The sequence below is a fragment of the Pleurodeles waltl genome, chromosome 8, assembly GCF_031143425.1.
Source record: "Pleurodeles waltl isolate 20211129_DDA chromosome 8, aPleWal1.hap1.20221129, whole genome shotgun sequence".
In the NCBI taxonomy this organism is placed as follows: Eukaryota; Metazoa; Chordata; class Amphibia; order Caudata; family Salamandridae; genus Pleurodeles; species Pleurodeles waltl.
Window position 1 is genome coordinate 253,300,776 of NC_090447.1, and position 19,646 is coordinate 253,320,421.

The 19,646-nt window shown below is 45.5% G+C and overlaps 1 long non-coding RNA gene across 1 annotated transcript in view; it reads right to left on the minus strand.

Moving 5' to 3' along the window:
* Positions 1–2,458: 2,458 nt before the first annotated feature.
* The window catches only part of LOC138249080 (uncharacterized), a 102,931-nt gene continuing 85,743 nt past the window's right edge, over positions 2,459–19,646 (minus strand). The window contains exon 3 of the long non-coding RNA XR_011194703.1: positions 2,459–3,353. This is a non-coding gene — a long non-coding RNA (uncharacterized lncRNA). The remainder of the gene's footprint in view (positions 3,354–19,646) is intronic.

The following is a 19,646-nucleotide window of genomic DNA, read 5'->3' on the forward strand; positions in this document are numbered from 1 at the left end:
ACTACCGAACAGCACCATACCCCCACAAATGTCACAACTTGAACCTTAAATGGCCTGGCTTGTTGGTAAGTACAATATGACTTGAGGACAATTTGCTTTAATCCTAGTTTAGGAATGTACAATGGCTTTGCAGTCAGTTTACACCCTTTCCAAGTAGGGACCCTCAGTCTAGTCAGGGTAAGGGAAATACGCAGCTCAGATAACCCCTCCTCACCCACTTGGTAGCTTGGCACAAGCAGTCAGGCTTATCTCAGAGGCAACGTGTAACATATTTGTACAAACACACCAGTAACACATGGAAAGCACCACAAAAGCACTCAAGACCAGTTTAGAAAAATAGCCAATATTTATCTGAGTAAAACAAGACCAGAACAACAAAAATCTAACATACACAAGCAAAGATACACATTTTCAAAGATTAAACTTCAGTATAGCGCTTAGAAACACAATAGCACCAACTTGGGCTATCAACGTGTCCTTGACAGAGTCATTCCCAACAATCCAACATCACTTGCGAGGAAGGTGTTGCCGGTCATGGAGTCGCATAGACCCCCAGGGTACAGTACCTTTGGTAACGAGGAACAAGCCGGTGCACGAAGTTGGGGACATGAGGCATCGCTGCATTAGGTGTGGCGTGGGTTCCTTACTGTAGAGCAGGGGAGGTGAAGCAGCATCGGTGTGAGGCATTGGTTCCTTACCATCTGGCGGGGTTGATGAATACAGCGGGTCAGGATGCATCAGGCAACCTCTTGGGGTCATGGTCACACCATGGGGCTACCGGCGCTGCAACGAAGTCAGGTGTTACGGACATTGGTGACACAGCACTTGGGGCTCACAATATCACAGGACTTCAGCAAATCTGGTTAGCAATGGTAAAGTGCCCAGAGGCCTAAAGCCAACAAAACCAGGTCAGAAAAAATAGAGGAGGAAGGAGGCAAAAAGTCTGGGGATGACCCTTCAAAAAGGGCAAAGCCCAACAGCACCACTGAGGAATCCAACAACTCCAGGGGAGGTCGGCTTCAGTGAGGCCCCTGGAAGAACACGGAGGCCAGTGGAGTGGGCTTTTAGGCTCCTGATGGGCAACAGATTTCAGAGTCTGAACAAGATCGGTGGAGCCCTCCTCTACTCACTTGATAAAGTGTGCCAAATCTGCTGGATGCTGCACAACATTGCACTGTGACAGAACATTCTAATCCCAATCATTACAGAGGATGGAGACAGTGAAGACCCACTGGTGAAGAAGAAGGAACTGACCTACGTCAAGATGTTATTGACCACTTCTTCCCCTGAGTGTAAGTGTACCCTTTCATATTGTAACAACCAGTGTCAGAACAACTTGTGATATACTGAACATATCAGTCTGTGATAGTAATTTAATAGGATTGATCAGTTCAGGAAGGTGCAAGGCAAAGATCTTTGTAGATCAAAGTTTCCCTACATTGACTACTATGTTTATTGACATGGATTATCTTTCCTTGTGCTAAGTATACATGTCCTCCTACCTTATCATTTAGATCAAATTTCCTATGTGAAATAATTAATTTTCCCTTGTGATTCTTTACTAGAAATCATCACCATGTCATCTTCATTTGGATATTTCAAAGTTGTGACATTTGCAGTGATATGTTTCTGTTGGAAAGTTCAAAGGGAACATGGGTTGATCCTGGGGCAGACATTCACTTTGGATGGACAATTCTTGTACAGAGACAACTTGCACTGTGATTAAATGGAAGTTCTTACGATTGTATCAGATCTGTTTTCTGTTGGATGTTGCCACCAAGGCAATATGCGCTGCTTAGCTTGTTGTGACCACATGTATATCTCAAGCCATAGCATACTGGTCTCACTTCACACTGGCTAAATCTTCATTTTGTGTTAAGTGTAGGAAGCTGTATCTCCTCATAGGCGAAGGAACTTTTTGTAGCACACCACTGAATAATGGTTGTGGCACTGCACCAGATACTGCCACAGTGTCCTGAAATGGTCATGTGGCCTCATTTTTTGTTGCCGCCATGATGGAGACTATTGGTGTTATTGATGTAGGATTTCTATTGTGAGGGTAGGATTATGGATCCAGCTGAGGTGAAGAATCAATAATAGTTTGCCTATTTAATTTTTTTTTTTTTTTAAATATTCCCTTTTTTCCATTATGCCAAGGTTCTGGAGTGTCAGCTTCTAAAAGGCACAGAATGTTTAGGTTATGCATGATTTGTGAAAATCATCTTTGATATTGTCAAAAACGTGTTGCCTACAAATGTATGACACCAATACATTGTGACTTCATTGTTTCTTTTTCCATGTTTTTTATAAATGGGAAACACATAACCAAGTTGGTATCTATTATTTGTTTTTGAATCATATTGTTTGACATCTTTAACAAACTATGGTGTATGGAAGAGATAGAAAAGGAATTACCACAATAAATACTACACCAGTCTTCGACTTTGTTTTATCTGCATTTATTTTGAAACAAATGAGTGCAATAGATTGCACACACTGGAGGACATTAGGTCTGGCATCTCTTTGAGGTGGTGGTGGATGTCTTGCCATCCTCTCCTGCTGGTCTGGCTAAATTTCCCCTCTCTGGGGGTGGGGGTGGACTGGAAGGGGAGTCACATGTACAGGGACAGGGGTGGGTGAAGCAGTTTCCTGTTGTGGCAGGGCCTACCTGTGTGTGGCTAAGGAAGGCATATTTTGTCCTGATGTTGAAGAACCACACAGGGTTAAGTACAGGAAAAGCCCTGCACATATGATGATGAATGTCAAACATCACACCAATCAAGGAGCACACATTGGAGTTGTGATTCTTTAGCTCAACAGTGTGCTCCCTCTGCACCTGCTTAAGGTCCCGGATCTCTGTTAGGGCCTGGCCCATCACATCTTCGGACTGTTGTAGTGCTTCCAAGACTCTGTCAATGGTGGTCTGGGTGACAATGATGCCAGTGGCCTAATTTTGCTGGCCCACTGATTCCCTCCCATGCCTCCTACCCCCCAGCACTCTGCGCCCATGAGGCAGTGTGTCCCATCACACTGGGTCCTGGCACACGTGGAGGTGTTGGTGGCTGCTCAACAGTAGCCAGGACTGAGATGACTCAAGATGGGAGTTGTGTTCCTCTGGACACAGGAAGTGGAGGTATCCAGAAGCTGAGTTGCTGTAGCAACTGGGGTGGGATGTGTAGGTGTGGGCTGAGTGTGACTCACGGGGGCTCTCTGCCCAGACAGAACAAATGGACCAGGCATTCCCTCATCAGCCGGACTTTCAGGAGTGGTGTCCTCACTGAAGGCTTGATCCTGGCCTGGAGTGGAGGTGTCTTCGGTTGCAGATAGAGGACCACTGGTCTTGGGTGTTGGAGCTAATATGGAATACAAAAAATGACATTGAAGGTCTTTCTTGTACCTCAAATGTTTCTTCAGCTATAAATGAAGCAACCTAAAAATATATGATGTCTAATGGAATGTTTAGGCCTTTGTGTGATATTTAACTTTTTACTCGTGCAGGTTAATGTACACAGATGCAAACTTCAATAACAATGATGGAGAGATGTCCTGAAATTTAAAATGTACTTTAGAAAGTGTGCTTTTCATGTACCAAACATGCAACGCAACACAGTAGAGAGGAGGTTCGAGAGCTGAGCCATTTCAAGGCCTAGCAGCCTAAAAAACAAACCATGGCACAACATCTTGGACTAAATGGCACTGGGCATCATATGAACACTGCAAAGTAAATTGTGTATCAATACTACTTATAATCAGCTTGCCTCAGAACAGGTTTGGAAACCTTTGAATCCACAAACTATAATTTATGCAAGCACGTAGATCAATTACATTTCGTGACAATAAGGTGACAACATACTGGATCAACACAGCATGTGAAATGTTCATACATACCATGAAATGTGAATGACAACTACTTAAAGCTTTGAATTTTGTGCATATGTGGAAGAAAAGGGATGCTGAGCTACATCACATTGCACTATTGTTTTGCAGAGACAAAAGCAGGGCATCATGGTAATTGTAGTCATTTGTAAACACTATTGCCAGTACGTGTGAAAAAGTGAGTAACCCATACCTATATAAATTAATACTGCGAAAATGAACACACATTTACGATATGTACACACATATGTGTATAATGTGAATGTGTTGAGATAACACAAGCTCTTTACCTTCAGGTGCACATGGATGGATTTTGGAACCTGCTTTTTTGTGTTGTAATTTTTTATTGAGAAAATGCTAAAATATACAAGTACATTGAACATTTTGCCTCATTGTTTCTGTGGCTGTCATATAAAGAACATTTGTATCTCAACAGCTAAGTCGGACAGGTTAGGATAGCAAGGATGGTGGGGGACAGGAAAGGAAGAAGAAAGAAATGAAAAGGAGAGGGCTAGGTTTCTTGCACAAAGAGGAGTAGGGTCACAATCGCCCATACCTTCATGTGAGGAATGAAGGCACATGCTATACATATCAATGCATCTGTTCTAGAGGATACAGATATTTGGTTTTCATGCAACTCCTTTTCCTATTGCATTTCAACAATTCAGAGACTTATTTAGCACTTCTTTTTGAGTTTCTGTGTCACTTTCAACATCTGGCAGATCAGAGGGTGATCAGGCGGGATAATGGTTTTGTCTCCTTGGTTTGCTTAAGCGCTAGGAGTAGGGACGGTATTTTGTCGTATGGATGTCCATTCGCTTGTGTAGGGGAGGGAGGAGTGAGTATGTTTACCATTGGACAGTGAATCACACTTCCGAGGCAATTAGAATGACACTTACAACATGCTCACCGATTGTGGTAGGAGGAGAGACTGTGGAGGGCAATCCCACTTGGGCTGGAGGCGTGGTAGGCATGACCCCTTGGGCAAGTAGTATAAACAGTGACTATAAAACTCACTCTGCAGCAGTAGGCATTGCGTTTTAGTGTAGTGCACAGTAGGGTTGAAAAATGTAGAGTATGGTTTTGATCTAGGGAAGTGTGTCTTTAATAAGCAGGGAACAAAAAGACAGAGCATATTATTATTGAGGTGATATGAATAGTTTGTTATGAATAAGAGGAAGGTGTGATCATCCACAAAAGTGATTTCATGCAGGTCAGAGAAAAGATGCCTGGGTTGTTGGGAGAGGCAAGCTACTGTAGATAGTGCTTCGGTGAAGGGGGGCTGGAGGGGAAGGGGGAGAGGGGGAAGGACTCAGGGAAGCTGTGCGAGTTGACACTGGGCTAGGGTAAGATAAGGCTGGATTTGGGAAAGGGGGATGAGGAGACGGGGAAAGATGTTTGTATGATGGAGGAGGTAGGGAGACAGAAGAGTGAGTAAGCGGGATGCAAGAAGATGAGAAAGTAAGATGTGAAGGGACGACGAAAAAAGGTGAAGAAGGGCACTCAGTGCCCTGCTTAGGAAGGTGCTAGTGGGGTCGGGGGATGGGAATAGGAGAAAGGATGGGATGGGTACATGGGGGGAGGGGGTGAGTGCGTTTTGTGTCAGTAATCGTGAGAGGTTTACAGGGAAGCTGGGAGTTAAGTAATGAACTCCCTGTGGAGTGTCAGTAAGAAAGGGTGCCCACACTTGCTGAAAAAGGGTGGCTTGATCCTGCATATTGTTTATGGGGAGTTCAAAGGCAGCAGTCCGGAACATTGCTATCATAAATTCTTCCAGGGTGGAGGGTGCAGGGGATCTCCAATTTCGTAGCACGCATATCTTGGCTGTCGCTAGGGCCGTAGGTAACAGGCGCTGTTGTGGCTGAGATAGGTCTCGAAGCTGTTCCATGTCGTGGATCAGTATAAGTGAGGGAGAGAGCGGTGTCTCTAGTGTCATCGAAGTTGCAAGAGTGGCACAGAAGGTATTCTAGAGGGGTGGAACCGATGGACATTCACATTTGGTTTCCGTGCACCACCAGCATTCCGCATCTTGGAGTAGCCCTACCCTCTGCAGCTTTATTGGGGTCCAATACCAATCATGAATTATTTTAAAAAGGCAAAACTTCAGTTGGGCTTCTCGGAGGCCTTTATCTAGGGTCATCATTGTCGCTGCCCAGCTCTCTACTTCTAGGTCCGTTTGGGGGCATAGTTGCCATTTAAGGTGTAGAGCTTCAAGGAGGTGTTGTGTGTAGAGGTGTTGTGTGAGGACATTGTAAATACCCGCCATCACGACCTTGAGGTGGCCCCATGTTTTGAGATAGAAAACAATATGGGTATGATTGTAATACCCATGTGGTTGCTCCCATACTGCTATGCAGGCAGTATTTGAGTTGTAGGTATCGCCAAGCTTGATTGGGGTGGAGGCCAAAGTCTCCTTGTAGGCGCTCAAACAGTTTCAGCTCTCCATTCTCAATGATTTGGTCTAGTGTGTCTATGCCCGCCACGCTTCATTGCACCCAAAATAGAGATCGTCCTCTGATCCGTATGCCTTACTTTCCCCAAATAGGAGCTCGTCATGAAAAAGTGGGTTTACTCCTAAGAGCCAATGCGCTCTACACCATCCTACTCACATTGCTTTCAGCATCGGTTTGATGAGCTGTGTAGAAGAGCGGGCGTTCATAGTATAAGTACCAAATTTGCCTCTAAGTCCTCCCTGGTGTGAGAGCGTCCCGTTATGACCCATTGTGGTGGGTCCAGAGTGTCAGGGAGCATATACGCTAACTGCAGCCCTGTGTCGTTCTCCTGGGAATGGGAAAAGGATCTGAGAGAATTCCCCAACAATTAACCCGTGCCCAGGGGCTATAGTTCAGTAGGTGTATTTCTGCTATGAATTGTTCACCTAGTCCCAATTTTCGCAAGGTTGTAAAGAAATATCCCCAATCTATGTGATCAAACACTTTTTTTGCATCTAGAGATAAGGCTATAGCCTCAGCTGGCATGTCCCTGGCTTCCCATAGTGTATGTGAGAGAGTTCTTAGGTGATTTCCAAAGGTGCATCCTAGGACAAATCCTACCTGTGTTTTGATGTATTAAGGATGGGATAACTTTGCGCAACCGCGCCACTAAGACACTGGCCAGAATTTTGATATCACCGTTCAGCAGTAATATGGGTCGATAATTGCCACAATAGAGGGGAGTCTCTCCCGGGTTTTGGTAGTACTGCGATCACTGCCTAATTCGAGATTGCACCTAATGTCCCTTCCTGGTCTGCCTCCCGGAAGGCCTCATACTGGGAATCGACCACTTCCATACCTGCCTATTTATAAAATTCTGCAGGAAATTCGTCCTGTCGTACTGATTATGATAAGGGAGGTTAGAGATGGTTTGTGCTATTTCAGCCTTACTTATCTCCTCTTCTAGTAGGGTTTGGCCCTCAGTTGAAAAGCAGGGGAGGTGTGCTCTGTCCAGGACATCGTCCACTCGCTCCAAATTCATTGCCTCCTCCGAGGTGTATAAACATTGGTAAAAAGTCACAAACTCATTCACAATGTCCTGCAGCCGGCTAATGACCTCCCCGTTGCCAGATATGATAGCTGCGATGGCCTGAGCTGCTGCTCTCTGTCGGAGCTGAGCCGCTAAGAGTCGACAAGCTTTTTCCCCCTGCTTGTAGTGCCTTTCTTGCATACATTGTAGGGCATGTTCAGCCTGGGAAGTGTGGAGCTCATTAAGGGCCATGCAGGCTTGTTCGAATTGGTGACGATTTGGTATAGTTGGCTGACTGTATACAGTTGGGTGAGGCGTGCAGTACTACGCTCTAGTTCCACTTGACGTGCTAAGTGCTAAGCATTATTTATTGGACTGTGCTGCATCTCTCATCATCTGTCCACGCAGAGTCACCTTTGCCACCGCCCACAGGATCCTTTGAGAGGAGACCGTATCTTTATTATCTCACATATACGTGGTAAGGTGCATCACTAGTAGTGTTTTGCCACGAAGGGTGCGGTAATAGTGTACAGGAAAGTGCCAGGGTTTTCGGCCCGGTGAGGTAAGTCCTGTATTAACCATTAACAGTATAGGGGAGTTATCCGATAGGCCTCCCTCCAGCATACGAGAATCCTGTACCTTAGCCTCCAAACTTTGTGACACCAGGAAGTAATCCAGGTGGGACTGGGTCCCATGGACCTGCGACAGAAATGTGTACTCCTTATTGGTTTGATGCATTAGTCTCCAATGATCCACTAACTCATGATCTAGGGACATGCCTTTGAGAATGGCTCTGTCCTGGTTATTACATACATCCATGGGCCCTGTTCTGTCTAGCACTGCGCCTCGAGCCAAGTTCCAGTCTCCTCCTATAACATTACGGGAGGCGCCTATCTCCATAAGCAGACAGGTAATGTGAAGGAAGAACAGCTTTTTGGGGCCTTTGGGTGTATATATGGAACCAACGCATAGTGAGGAGTCCCCTACCTTTAATTTTGTGAAAACATACCTCCCCTCAGGGTCTGACCTTGTTTTGATCAGCGTCACTGGCAGTGTCTTGCGAATCAAAATCACCACTCTACATCTCCGTAGGGTTCAGCTGCCCTGTGGCCTAGGTGTCACACAGCAACTAAATATCGCCTTCCCCACCCAGTCGCGCCATAACTTACTGGATTCAGCTGCATCGAGCTGCATCTCCTGAAGAAGAGCTACGTCCACTTTTTTTTACTGCAAGTAGGATAGCACCTTCTTTCTTTTCACATAATGGGATGGACCATTGCATTCCAGGATATAATCCGTAGTGGTCGAGCGCAGGGTGGGATCCTGCCGCTCATACCCTTAGTGGAGGCATGCATCACTCTAGAGTACAAGAGTGATGTTTGAAAGCCGGCGACAGCGGTGTCAGTTATTAGAGAATGAGAACATTCCCTGTGGAGGGGCAAAAGAAAGGGCCAGAATGCTTATGTTTCCTACCATTAATGTTAAACCCATTCTAATCTGTTCCCCTCCAATCTGCATCGCCCCATTCCCCCCCACCCCTAACTCCCACCCCTAACCCTCCAAACCCTCCCCCCTGCTGGGGGGGGGGAGAATGGAGGAGCGGAGGAGGGGCTGGCCCCGATACCTCCACAGCTAGCTGCAAGGATACCAGTGTAGGGGAGGGGTTGTCTTAGCAGCTTATCACTCTGCCCTGCGTCTCGCTAGACTTTACAGTAATGGCATCAGAGGTCCGTGTTAAATTTGAAGAAATAGGATCAGAAAAAGGGTACGGGGGCACAGAGTTAATGATCCAATGTGATATGGGCCTGCTTCACGGCCGTCCCTGCGCTAAAGTGCATGCCTGTCCATGATAACCCCCGTTCTCTGTGACCTTCTCTCCGTGGGTGCACTTCATTGTGGCACAGAGAGGGTGGTGATACAGCTGAGCAAAGAGAGAGAGGAGGGCGGGAGAATCTCCACCTCAGATGCAGTGCTTCATAAGGTAAAAATGAATATGTTTATGGGGGGTCAGGGAGGGGGCTCTTCTGACTCTCCTTAGGGCCCACTCCAGCATCTTGATGCAGGTGTCCCCCTCCACCCCCGCCGTAGATATAAATTGAGTGGATGAGGGGGTATCCCCTTAAGGCATCTAATGATGGTGGTCACAGGCGTCTAGCATTGAGGGTGTATTAGGGGGCAGGGAGGGGGGAGAGGAGGTCCCCTCCGCGCTCCCCCCTACGCTGGCATTGAAAAATACGAGGATGAAGGGGGGTAGAAGGCTCCGCTTCTGTATCTCTCCCCCTCTGCTCCACTACCGCAGTCGTGTTCCCCCCCTCTCTTCTGGATCGATTGCCTCCTTGCCCAGTGGCATGGACATGCAGGAACTGAGCCTCCTCAATGGGGCAGCCTCGTGTGCGCATAGTTCCGCTGTCCGCTCTACATGTTTATACTCAGGGTTGCTTCCTCATAGTAGGCACCATCAGGGCATCAGGGAAGCTCTCGGGTGTCAGTCCGATTTAGGCTAGTGGAGTCACCGTGCAGTCAGGGCGGGGGGACACTGAGTCCAAAGCACGTCTTCCCCGAGCTCTGTGCCGGCCTCAGCCAGCACGCCAGCCCGGTGCACACTTCGCAGGAAGGTCTCAGTCACCTCACCTCTCGTCGCCATGGTGTAATGCAGCCCGAGAGGGGACCGGGCCCGTCTATCTAGTTCGCAGACGTGCTACAACAGTTGCGAGGCCCAGTGACGCTCATGTGTCAGCATGACCCCCCGCTGCCTCCATCTCCGCCTGGAGCTCGTCCTTGCACAGAGCTCCCAAGTCAGGTGACCCATCATTGTTCGTGGCCAGACCACACCACCAGAACCTGTTTTTTGACATACATCAACCTACATTGAGATAAAGCAAGGGCCTGGGCAAATATAAGGTGTTCTCCATGGAGAACAACACACAATCTGACAATATATAGTGTTCATTGTTAAATATGGAAAAACAACCATGATGCTTCTAATTTGGATAGCACAAGATATTTTTGAAACTGAAGTTTACATATATATGTTTTAATAGATATCTAGAACCATTCAGAACAGCTAACTTAAAGTCAAGGACTCCATTTGTGATTAGTGAGACATACATAGGTGTTACTTACCTGTCTCCACTCCCCTGGGGATTCCTGTCAAGCGTTTGGGATGTAGGATCTGCAAGCCCTTCTCTTCCCAGGGAAATAGTTGTACTAGGGGGCTGGGAGAACCACCACCAGTCCTCTGGGCCTCCTGGTGACACTTGAAGGCCAGGGAATGGACTGCTCCCCGCAGGTCATTCTACCTCTTGCAATATTTGCTCCAGCCATATTACAATGCTGAACCAGTCCCGCACAGACTCCCGCCGTCATGGGACTGCCGCTGGTACACCTCCAGAATGACTGTGTTTTCTAAATATGGTTCGTGCAATGGTGCCATCCTGATGGTGATGGAATAATACTCGGCAGCATTGTAGTCGGCCATGCCGGCTGCCAGATACAGCTAGCACGACAGAGTACATTCTGTCGATGCGGAAGGTGGTTGAACAGCCATAGATCTAAATACAGTAGTAGGTGCTGGTAGAAGCTGGCACCTTTTCTTTGCTCCCGTCTGGCTGGAGCAAAGCTCTGTTCCCTGCCTGGAAAAGTGCAGGTAGGGTATGCCCGACCTCTCCCGGGCAGGGCACGACAGTGTCCCAAGGGTGAGCTCCTTGGGATGCTGTGAAATATTGCACCCTGGTGGATGAGGTCCCGGGGACCAGTATCCAGATGGGGGTGGGGGGGGGGTGTGGGGGGGGTATGCAGACCTGACCTTCTCTCCTTTAAAAGGAAATTTGGTGCTGGTGATGGGGACCCCGTGGCCTAAGCAGGCTCAGGAAGGATGGCCAGGCACCCCCCTGCTCTTCATTGAATAGTCCGCTCTGGGGATGGGGTCCCTGGGGTGTCTTTGAGGCACGGGAAGAGGGGCTCATATCTGTATTATTAGACACACATGACAAGTATACCCCTCCAACTCTAAAACACCCTCTTATACATGCCTTATAAAATCCAACATGGTATGCAATTAATTATTTTTTATACTCTTCATATAGCCACTGTTTTGAGAAGATTGGTAGCTTCAGCTGGGGCACAAGTCATTGCAAGTTCAGCAGGGCACCACACTGTGCAGGTCTTGCAAAACAACCCAGCACCACTCACAAGTATGTCCTTATGGCTGCAGTCTGACTAACACACTATAGAGAAAATCTTCACACCATATTTGACAATGAGGTTTGAAATGGCTTTTAAATGTAGTTAAATGCAACCTTGGTATTTATGTTGTTACAGTACTATGTTTACATATACATACTTATATTTTAAACTGTATTTATCATTTTTTAAACTGTATTTGTCATTTTTATTTTATATCATCAAATAACAATAAACAATACGCTATATCAGTGGTACAAATGATCAGTACAGTGGGGGTAGGATTGGTAAGTGCATGAGCACACAACACTCATTGTTGATGTCAGTCATGTACACCCTTGATTTCTCCTTCTCTCGGCCAATCCCATCTTTGCTTAGCCTGTGTATTAATGCATAGACTCTATAGGTTTGATTCCAGGAGTAACCTGAGACTTGGAATCCACGCCATGATAAACCCAGCTTGCCCATACTTTTACAAACTTTCTCAGGTAGCCTCTCCCTCTCATAGATGTTCTTTCCACCTCCATACAGTAAGTTATTCTTGCTAGTCATATTTGTTTAATTGAAGCTGCAAGGTTCCTCCTATTTGAACCTTTTTAGAGCCCTTTGTTGTTGTCCCAACCACTACAATTACAACTTCCATTCCTAGCAATGCACCACAACCAGAAATGGCACTTCACAGAAAAAGGATGGCAGACACTGGTAAGTTGAATGTCAACTCTTTTGCCTTTGGATCTACCCACTTTATGTATTACTGACAGGGTAGTTAGATCTCTTTTGTCACACATCCCTCCTCACACCATTCTCAATATATAATGCTATTGTTTTAGCTGTTATGAATTGTCTCAGAAAATTGACCTTAGACTCGCCATTGTAGCACTATAAGTAATCTGTTAGGCTTTGTCTTAACTTGCTGGAAAGCAAACTTTATGGGTCTCAAAATGAGTATTAAAGCCAAATAAATGTTATCTTCATGTATGATTTACAGTGACTTACTCCTCATGTATATGTGTCTTTCCTCTATCACCTTTGATAATGCAACCATCCCCATTACCCACCTTGAGTATATGAACACCAATGACATCAGGGGACATCCTGGCCCTCTGCGATCCGTAGATCAGGTAAGCCTGGGAACCTATGGGGTTAACTTCTGCATCTTGTCATGAAACCTGTGAAGAACTCATTTATCTCAATCTTTTATGCATATCAAAATGTAAAATATCTATTATTGATGTTTGTTTTTTCTTTCTTCTATGTATCTCTGACGTGTCAGCATTTGTGGTCATGATGACCTTTATAGATAGACAATATCCATTGAACATAATTCTTCTCTCTATACTTGGTGGATCTGCAGATACTTTGGAAACACCACCCATCATACATGGGTGTAGATCAGGGTGAAGATCTATATGAAAGCTCTATTGCATGGTGATGTTGTGCAACACACGAAAGGGTCAACAGTCTTCAACACAAAACCTGGGGAGTACACCATCAACCTCTTGTACTGTAAATGCATCTGAATCATGACCTAAGTACCCCAAAAGTACTTTCAATTATGGCTTCTATACATATGTGTGTCCTATTGTACCTCTGTTGAGGTAGTGTGGTTGGATGTCTGTAGGGTGTGACGAGATAGGGTGAGAGAGCAAACCCCCTATCACCAGCAAGAAGGACATGTGAAATATTTAAAATGGGGGGCTATGATATAAATTTAATACATTACGCCTATCACCATGCAGTGGATGTGAGGGTAATATGTGTGTACTGAGTTGTACTGATTATTGAGTATGTCAGAGATGCAACCCTAAAATGCACATGTAGCCCCAGTGTGAGGCGTTGTCACTTACTGAAAAGCCAGCTGTCACTGAAATTCCCAGCAACCAAGCAACTTGTGAGAGATTACTTTTATAGGACGTAGCTGTTGTGTGTGCTGCCAGGAAAAGCAGAGTACACATCAATGAAGCAGTCCTTGGCATAACAGACAGCTTGCACATTAATGGAGTGGCAGCGGTGTCAGTTCCGGTAAAGGCATGGTGTGTGGTGAGGAAGTTGAAGTGCCACATGGGTGCAGTCAATGGCACCGAATACATGAGGGAAATGGCAAAGGCACAGACTTCCCTTACACTCTTTTTCTTTCCACCAGTATCTGTAGCATGGTGATAAACTAGTACACTCTTCTGTTGATACATCTCAGTACCTGATGCAAGTGTAGAGGCTGGCTTGCATGTGAGATGTCCACATTGTCAGAAGTGACCCTTTGGAAAGATCCAACGACCATGAAATGCAGTGCAGCCAGAATTTTGATGTAGGCTGGCACAGTCTGGGAGTGGGTTGTAGGTCAATCTAGCTCCTGCTCCCAGATTACAGCCATGTCAAGGATCACATCAGGTGAGAAGTGGTATCCGGCAATGCCAGCTTCCCTGGAGGTCCCAGAGATGTTGATCCTTTGCCTGTAAACCCCCTCTTTTCTCCTCCACAGATATCAATCTCCAAAATGAGGGGCAAAGCAAAAAACATGGCCTCTAACATAGTTGTTTGTTGTGTGAATTCACTTATTTGTGGTAAGCCTGGCTGTGATTGGTTGTACATAACATGTGTTTCAGCTAGAGAAGGGTGGTGGAGTTCAGATCAAAATTTGTTTCATTACAAGGAGTGTTGCACGTTTTTTAACCTTGTTATATAATTCAATGGTATTTGCTGTTAAAGGAAAAACAATGCAAATAAAAAAATTAAAATAATCATCCTTGTTCTATTACTCAAAAATATTTGCTTTTAAGAAAATAATATGATCTTACAAAAATGTATGCTTGTAAAATTCATCAGGATTGTATTTCAAAATATAGAGAGACTGGGAAATGAAAAAAAAACATATATGTTACACAGCATTTCATACACTTTCAGTAATTTGTAAATACAAAAGTCAAAAAAGTTCCTTTACTTTACCTTGTATATTTATAGTTATTTGCTGATTTCATTGTTTTCAATGGGAGTGTTTTTCAATACCAGTGGTTGACCATGTGTGGTAATGGATGTACTCCAAGGCTGAGCTGAAGTATATTTGCTACTGTTTGGGCCGTCTTTCAGCTGTAGTACCTTTAGAAGTGCAGTTTGTGAATATCAATTGTTATACTTTTGTGGGTGGGTCTTTGTTCCCCTAGAGCCCTCCTTAACTCCTCCTTACCTTTCCCATTTAGTAGTGAGTATTCCTTATTTTCCAGCCGCCTGTCCCTCTCACATTTAAAACAAAAATATATGCATCAATGTGCCGATAACTCTGCAGTCAGGGTGGAGATCGCTGCACAGAACAAATAGGAGTGGCGGATGCAGAGAGCTCTGCTTGGAAGTTTGTGAATGCCTTAGTGTGGTATGTGAGTTGTATTATTGTAGTACTACCACAGGTGGGTGAGCCACTGAAAGCTCATGCCAGGCTTGAGCCTGAAGTCTAGTTCCGGCTCAGCCCAAGGTACTGTTGGAACTTCGAGCCCATGACAAGCCAAGCCTAAATATAGCTTCTGCCTGCACCCTTGCTCTACTGAGGATGTGGTGTTGCAGCAGAGCTGCTGACTTTGGAACTAGGGAACCAGGTTTGAGTCTCAGCATCAGCTGAATATCCTGTGATTCTGGGCAAATCACATAATCTTTCTGTACCTATCAACACTGGATGTGACCTTCTGTAATGTAACTGAGGGCTCCCGTAATGTGCTCTACTACCTTCAGGTCAAGTTTGCACTATATAACAATTGCAGAAAGAGGTAAAAAGGAAGAATCAAGATAAGGAATGAAAATAAATATTCATATACTGGCTGATTTGTACAAAGTGAAACTAGAAAACCTGGTTAAATTGTGGTTTACCCACTTAAATAACGTAATCTCAGGTAAATATTTTATTTCACCAAAATCTTTGCTTCATTATCGTATATGAAAGCACTATCAAATATGTGAGTTCAGAATACCAGCCGTACCAAAACTTATTATGTTTGATTTAATAGACTATAATGTTGCTGTACAATAAACTGGGCCATGTACAGAGTTTACATGACAACTGTCTACCCTCTTAGTTCACTAATGTTTCATGCTTAAAAACTTTCATTTTTAACAAGTATTTCACAGTGCAGTGCTATACTGTGACGTATCAATGTCAAAGCTTCCCCATGTTGAAGAAATACATTTTGAATTTTGGAGAGACTTTATCATATTTTATGAGATGTTTGATGGGTGATTTACATTTTCAGGGCTCGGCTTGTGTGTGGGCTCTAAGTGCTGAGGCAGAATCTTGGCTCAGCGCTGGTTTGGGTCTTTCTGTAAAATGTGTTGGCTTGCCTACCTCTAAGTGTTACTAAACGTCCTACAAAACAGTTTGTGAATAGGCTCTATAGACTCCTCTCCCTCCCGATGTGCATCCAAAGGACCACATCTACCTAGAATCTTTTTCTTTGTCTATCTCCCCTGAAAGGCATTCGCCCTGTGCTTCCTGTATCTGGATGGGAGTTTGCACTGTTTGGGTATTTTCTCTTTTTCTTCTTTCCGGCAGCAGTTTGTGTGTTGTGTTCCAATTTTGTGTTCACTCCTTAGGCCTCTGGTAGGCTTGTGCCCTGGGTTCAGTTGACAATGTGTATACCCATGCCTCTCTGCTGTGCTGGCTTTGGGCTGTGTAGTGCTGGTTCCAGAGTTTAGCTGGCCCTTTTCTGGCATCCTGATGGGCCTGGACTGGGCTTGAGGTTGCTCTCCTTTGAACTACTGTGAGTTTCCATCAATAGAAGTGGGGTTCTGCCATCGACCAATACTGTGGAGAATGAAAGTGGGAAATCCTCCGTATGCTCCTGCTGGGCATGTGGTTGGGTGTTTCTGCTCTGGGTGACGCTCAAGGGTTCCTATCACTTGAGATCAGGTGAGTGCCCCTCATTTTTCTGGCTGGTCTTCCTAAGTGCTTCCGGCTGGTGTTTGGGGTTTTGGGCATGGGCTTCCTGTGTGCCTGTTGCTGGTCTTTTAGAATTTGTGCATTGGCTTCCTGTCTCATGGCCTCTTGTTGAGGCTTTTGTGTGCCTCTGCAGCCCTGCTACTACTAGGGGTTATATGGTATGGATTCTCATGTTTGATCTGCTCTTCTTTGGCTTGAGAAGAGGCTCGGATTGCTGACTTTGGCAACTCAATGGTTGCAGTTTGCCATTGCCTTGCTGCAGCTGAGCATGGGCCCTCCTTTACATGCCAGATAGAGAGGTCTACATTTTGTAACTCAAGGGAGTTACTTTGTATTTGTGTGTGTCTGGGGACAAGCCACTTTTAGAATGGGGCTCCCTGAACCTTAGGCCATAATGATAGATTGCAGTTTGAGGCATCTAGAGAAATGTTAATGTACCACTCTCTTCATTAGGAAAGATATCTGAGGACCTCAAATCAGTTCATCAATGAGAGGAACTTCATAGGAGGAGGCCATGGTCACTCAGTACCTTCTTCACCCACTTCAACAACGGATAGTTTTAATTATCTCTGGCCATGAGGTGGCCAAGAGTTACCTGAATCGCTACATGAACATGAGATGTCTCATTTTAATAGGTGTTTCTGGTTACATTTTCAGTTGAACAAAACACATCTATCTCTGATACAAGTATATTTCATGTGGACAGAGAATGGGCTTCCTGATCAATTAAGCAAGGTTCTCACCTCATCAATAGCAGGTTCACTGCATGGAGCTTCTCCTGGTGGGACAGTATCTGTCAACCATGCAGTACATTTCCTGCCTCTCAGGAAGTTAGACCAATGCATACGTCGTCAATCCTGGCTCATCTGTGGCTCCTCTCTGATCTATCTTCTCCTCTTGGGTCTTTGGAAGTTAAAGAGACACGCAATATAGATAATCCTGATTGCTCATGTATGGCTCTGGTTTCTTTTTTTTAAATTGCTGACAAACATCACAACAGTAGAATTCCTAGTTCTTCCCCTTGATCTCCAATGATCCTCTTCCCCCATTCTTCTCTGCTAGCTCTGTCTGATCATTGCCTGACAACATAGAAGCTGAGTGGGATGCTTTAAAACGACTACAGTCTTCCAATCAGCCATCTACGGTTGCAATCTAGTCTTGTATTTGGAAACATTGTTGCCAGTTGCTCTGCTAAGAGTCTTTGATTAAATAATAGCAATTGGTTTTCCATTGTGATTTTTGAAGATTTTTTTTTTTTTAATTTCTGTCTCTTCCCTAATGATCAGTGGCCAATGGTGTAAGCTTCTATTATTTCTGTAAGAGGTTTCTTCAAATGAGCGCCACATAGTTTTGAGAAGCAGTGTCCGAAAGTTCATTCACTCACTCCCGGTACGTGTCTTACTATAGTACTTAAAGGCTTGTAGATCCCTCATTAGACCAACCCTTGGGTTAGTCCCTGCATTTGGAAAGGGGCTAACTTTTGATTGCAGTTCCATTGGTGTACAACCCAACCCCTTTTTGACTTCTTAGGTGACAACATCCTTAGTTTACTTCATTTACTTTTTGGCTCTCTCCAAAATGGCGACGGTACTCATATTGCTTACATACAATGGCTCCAGTCCTTCTTCTATGTATAATTTTTCTGCCCTTCTCCAACATGGAGATGATACTCACTACTGGTCTGATTTGCAATAATTTTGGAATTGCATTTTTGTTTCAATCTAGTTCCTGGCTCCTTAATTAATAGACATAGACCCTCATTATGACAATGGCGGTATAGACTGCCTACCGCTGCGGACGGCCGCCAAAAGACAGTCGCTGCGGCTACCTGCCATCCGCCATATTATGATGTAGCCGGAATTCCGGCAGAAGGATGGCGGAATTCTGGCTGCGGCCGTAGTGGCGGATGGTGGTAAGGTGGCGCTGCTGCCAGCAGCAGTGCCACGCCAGTAGACCGCCGCAGACCATATCATGACACATGATATGGCCTGGCGGTGTTCTGCTGGCGGACGCTGTTGCTGGCAGCAGCGCCCTGTCCTGTCTCCTGCCCGAGGACCCCCTCACAACAGGTAAGTCGGGTGCTCCGACATGGGAGGGGGTAGTGGGTGTTGTGTGTGTGTGTATGTTTGTGTGTGCATGCATGCGGGTGTGTGGTGTGTGGAATGCGTATGTGCATGCATGGTCGTGAGTGTGCGTGTATGTTGTGTTGTGTGAATGCGTGGGCGCTTGTATGAATGTAAGTATGTGTGGATGCATGTGGATATGAGTGTGTGTATGGGTGTGTATGATGGTACGTGAATGTGTGTGTCTGTCGTGGGGAGCTTGGGGTGGGCAGGTGGGGGAGGACTCAGGGGAGGGGGCGGGGGGCTGGCATTAGACTCCTATCAGTGACAGGGACAGAATTCCCTGTCATTGATAGTGCCTACCGTCAAGGTTTTCGTGGCGGTGAGGAAGCCACGAAAACCATGGCGGTAGGCGGGGTCATAATCCCTCAGGTGGGACAGTGAGGTCCGCCTGGCTGGAAACTGAAGTCTCCCGCTCGGGGGCTGTTACAGCCCTGGCGGACAGACTGGTACATTGGTGGTTTGGCTTGAGCCAAACAGGCAATGTAATATTTTGGGGAGGAGTACCGCCAGCCTGTTGGGAGTACTTTTCTCCAAAATACCGCCATCTGCCTGGGTCGTAATGAGGGCCATAGTCTGTTACTTCATTTATTATTTGTCTCTCTCTAACATGGCGACAATACTTGTAATGTGTACACACAATGGTGTCAGTACTTTTTCAGCATATTTATTCCGTCCCTCTCCAACATGGCGACGCTACTCATATCCTTTACATGTTATTGCTTCAGCCCCTTTTCTATTTTTCTGCACTGTAAGGAAATACCTCTTTTTGCACATTCACCCCTCACATTTTTGGATTGATACTGCTGGTTTCTTGATTCGGAGAGTGCACTGAGGCCTGCTAACCAGACCTCAGTGCTGGTGTTTAACCCTATACACATTGCATTTTGAATTAGAAACACCGAATTGGCAAGGCCTGGCTTACTTAGAAGTCCCTAGTACATGGTACCCAGGGCAGGTAAGACAGAGGGCCTGATTACAACTTTGGAGGAGGTGTTAATCCGTCCCAAATGTGACGGATATACCACCAGCCGTATTACGAGTTCCATAGGATATAATGGACTCGTAATATGGCTGCTGGTATA